We start from the raw sequence: 4168 nt of genomic DNA on the forward strand, positions 1-4168 counted from the left end.
TGTGTGTGTGTGTGTGTGTGTGTGTGTGTGGCCAGCTCAGCCCACCAGGGGGCGGGGCTGGCTGGCATGTGGTGCTGGGGGATTGAACCGCGGTCCCTGCGCTTTGCTAAGCTTGTTCTAAGTAGGTGCTTTAGACCACTGAGCCATCTCACCAGCCCTTTTTTATTTTTTTTTATAAAATTCTTTCATAAGGCTTATAATGAAACCCTAAAATTAAGTTACAAATTGAAAATAAACCAAGCTTCTGAACTATTACACTTCAAACTACCAATATGGCTGTGACCGGTGTGCTGATTTGGCTAAAGCAGGTCGAGGCTCGCCCGTGCGTGGAGCCACCTGGCAGGGCAGCTCTCCCTTGCTCAGTGCCTGTTGGCGGCTTTTCCCTCCCACCTCAGGCCAGCCCTTCGTTTCCAAATGGCTGAACGCAGTCCTTCTTGGGAATCCTGCAGTGGCTGTGCTGCCAGTTCCTCCACGGAGCTGTCCTGGATCAACTTAGGGTGCTGGACAGGACCCTGAAAAATATGAGTCCAAGAGGAGGATGAAGTAGCGGCCCAAGCAGGCCCAGGGGTGGATCTGTGACTTTCCGGCAACAAAAGAGCGTGCCGTGGTACCTGGTGCTGCTGCGCCAAGCACCGTTGCATGTGTCCTCGCTGCGCCCGGCAGGCCCTGCAGGCCTCAGGCAAGGTAGCGAGCAACCCTGCAGAGGTCCCACGGTAGAGAGATGCGCCGACGGAGCTGTGACTGCCACAGGCCTCCTGTGGGGCTGATGCCCCCGGACCTCACAGCTTCTCAGAGGGCTCTGGCTCAGAGCCGTCACCTGTGGTTGGTGCGGGGAGCAGAGCCTCAGCAGTGCCAGCCGAGCGGCGGGGAGCCCCACGCTCCACGCACAGCCAGGCCCACCCTCCATCCCCAGAACACTTCTGTTTCCTCTTCCAGGCTCAGCACTAACACCTCACTCCCCTCCCCCACCCTGCCACTTTCTGTTCCCAGAGCCGTAAGCATCACCCCAACTGTCAAATACCTCTCCGCAGCAGGCCTCTGCCATCCATCTGTGTCTCACTGTTCCAATTATATTGGGTAAGTAAGTTTGTGATTATAGTTTTCTGGAGAAAATGTGATTACTCTGAACTATTTTATGCATTTTTGAGGTACAAAGAAGGATACACTGATATTAACGAGATCAGTGTTTAGTAGAACAAAGATTGATGGGCATGGACCTTGTCCAACCCCTCATTTCACAGATTGGAACATCTGAGCTCAGAGAAGCAAAGAAAATCACCCAAGTGGATGCAATTCCCAACCGTCCTCTGTTACGTTAATAGTACGGTGCCCGTTTATGATCCTGAAGTCATCGCCAGCATATTTCAGAGGCTTTCCCCCAACTTTCTGGGTCAGGGCTGCTTAGCTCAGCACCTCAGCCTTGGCCCCAAAGCGGTCTCTCTGTGCTTGCAGTGCTCTGGCTCTGTGCTGCCGCGGTCCCTGTCCTCCCATGAAGCACACCTGCTGCCACCAGGGCTCAGAGTCGGTCCAGCCCACCCTGGCTAGTGTGTCTCCTGGGGATGCCACGCAGTTCTCTGTCCCCAGCCCCAGCCTCTGGTCGGAATGAGTGGCGGCAGGTCACTGAACTTCAGAGGTTTCTCACTGAGACATACCTGACATATAAGCATTTACAGACTGGTTTAAACAACAACAAAAAAAGATAAAACGTACCTGGCACATCTCCAGAGAAAGAGGCATGCATGGGGCAGGGGGTGGAGCCGGGTGGTACAGCCCCGTGTCCGTCCTAGCTCCGAGGAGCGGAGTGTGCACATGGTGACTCTCAGGGTCCCAGTGAGCTCCGGCCAGCGCCACTAGCTGTTGAGCCCATTTCTCGGACGTGCACACCTTTCCCACCCTACTAACCCCAAACATTGGCTCATCGCAGGATGGATTGCCGAAAGATAAATAAACACTGTACTTCTCGACCATCGATGGCAAACCTTCTAGGTACAAGAACCTGAAATGCAACCCAAAACCCACGTGTCAAGGTGCAGGAGATGGCTCAGTGGAATAAGCGCTTCCCTGTCAAGCGCAAGGGCCTGAGTTCAATCCCTGCTTCTGCAAAAAACAAACAAACCAAAAAACACTTATCTAAAAGTGCTAGCACTATAATTCAACCTGAATATGGAGGCTTTTAGGTTAGAAAAAATAACTCACATGTTACCATCTTTTGTCTTAAAAGGAAAACACACAAGTACCACCGATTTGCCACCACTGCTCTAGACCACGACAAGTTCCCTTATCACAGGGAAAGAAGTTAAGGATACTTAATTCATCAAATATCCAGTAAGTATTTGAATTCCCTGATTGTCTAAAAGCGTTTTACTGTTTGAATCAAGGTTCAAATTATGTGTATAACTTTCAATTTGTTGATGTCTTAAAGTTCATTTTAATCTGTAGATTTCCCTCTGTTTTGTTCAGCTAATTTTCACCTGTTTTAAAATTATTTAATGATGATAAAATTGTATTTATTGTGTAAAACATAGTGTTTTGAAGTATATGTGTAGGTATGATCAAAAAATACTAGGAATGTTCAAAGTTTTAAAAAATGTATTGCAGTAAAAAATACACTGCTGGATACAGTGTGCACACCTGTAGTCCCAGCACCGGGGAGGCTGAGGCAGGAGGATTGTTGCAAGTTCTAGACCAGCCTGGGCTACAGTGAGCCCAGTCTGAGCTGCATAGTGAGATCCTATCTCAAAAAGCCCAAAAAAAGGGCCAGAGAGATAGCTTAATGGACTAAGCACCTGTTTAGGCAAGTGCAAGGACTGGGGTTTGATTCCCAGCACCGCATGTTGTGCCGGCCCCACCCCTGGGTGCACTAGCCAGCCACCAAGACCGGGCGTGGTGGCACACGCCTGTAATCCCAGCACTTGGGAGGTTGTGACAGGAGGAAGGCTCTCTGTGAGTTCGAGACCAAGCCTGGGGGCTATGAAAGTGAGCATAAGGGCCGACCAAATAGCTCAGCGGATTGAAGCACTTGCTTGGGCAGACGCAGCGGCTGGGGTTCCATCCCGCCCTCAGAGCACACTGAGATGGCGATTGAGACTGGCTGCGGTGCTGTGCGCCTGTAATCCCAGAGCTTGGGAGGCTGAAAACAGGGGGATCGCTATGAGTCCAATCTATGCAGTGAGACCCTGTATGCCCGGTACAACCCTTACAAAAAAAAAGTGAGCATAAGCAGCCCAAGCCACACAGGGAGACCCTGTCTCAGAAAGGGGTGGGGGTGGCTGGAGCTGCTGCTCAGGGCCGCAGCATTCCTGATGGGGACCTCAGTCGTGCCCAGAGAAGGGAGAGGGGCGGAGCTGTGCTCTGGGCGCCGTCTTCCTGCTTGAGAAGACGACGCCACGGCAGAAGGTGCAGTGAAATGCCTTTTCTCCACCCTGAAACTTTAAGGGTTTTACATTAAAAACTTCTACACCCCTCTGTCTCTGTCTGCCTGTCTTTGTCTTGTCTTTCTGAGACACGGTCTCACTATCCGGTTTAGGCCGGCCTCAAGCTCACTTTGCAGCCCAGGCTGCCTTGAATTCGTAGTGATCTGCCTCAGTTTCCCAAGTACTGGGACTACAGCTGCACACCACTGTGCCTGGCTCTGCACGCCTGGCTCTCCTCACCTTTCTGGAAAAGCTTTATTTATTTTTCCGTATTAGTACAGGGTCTACAGGGTCTCACTACATAGATCAGACTCCTAGTGAGCCTCCTGTTCTCAGCCTTCCAGTCACTGGGACTGCAGGCGCGCACCACCAAGCCCAGTCTCAATCACTGTCTCAGCATACCCGGGGGCGGGGCCAGCATGGCACACGGGGATCAAACCCCGGTCCCTGCATCTGCCTAAACAGGTACTGTAATCTGCTGAGCTATCTGGCCAGCCCTAAAAATGGTTTATTTAATTAAAAACTTACACAAGCTATCTTACTGTAGTGTTCTTTTGGACTTGTGTTTTTGGAAAGATTTGGGTCTTCTTTTCTTCTTCTTTTTTTTCTTTTTGGCGGAACCGGGGATTGAACTCAGGCCTTTGTGCTTGCCAGGGAAGCGCTTATTCCACTAAGCCATCTCCTTGGCTCTTCTTCTTCTTCTTCTTCTTCTTCTTCTTCTTCTTCTTCTTCTTCTTCTTCTTCTTCTTCTTCTT

The 4168-nt window shown here is 50.7% G+C and overlaps 1 protein-coding gene across 1 annotated transcript in view; it reads left to right on the forward strand.

Moving 5' to 3' along the window:
- Mnx1 (motor neuron and pancreas homeobox 1) overlaps positions 1–4168 on the forward strand; it is a 63662-nt gene that overhangs the window by 1221 nt on the left and 58273 nt on the right. The window lies entirely within an intron of this gene.

The sequence above is a fragment of the Octodon degus genome, unplaced genomic scaffold (genome assembly GCF_000260255.1).
Source record: "Octodon degus isolate 3935 unplaced genomic scaffold, OctDeg1.0 scaffold00027, whole genome shotgun sequence".
Classification (NCBI taxonomy): Eukaryota; Metazoa; Chordata; class Mammalia; order Rodentia; family Octodontidae; genus Octodon; species Octodon degus.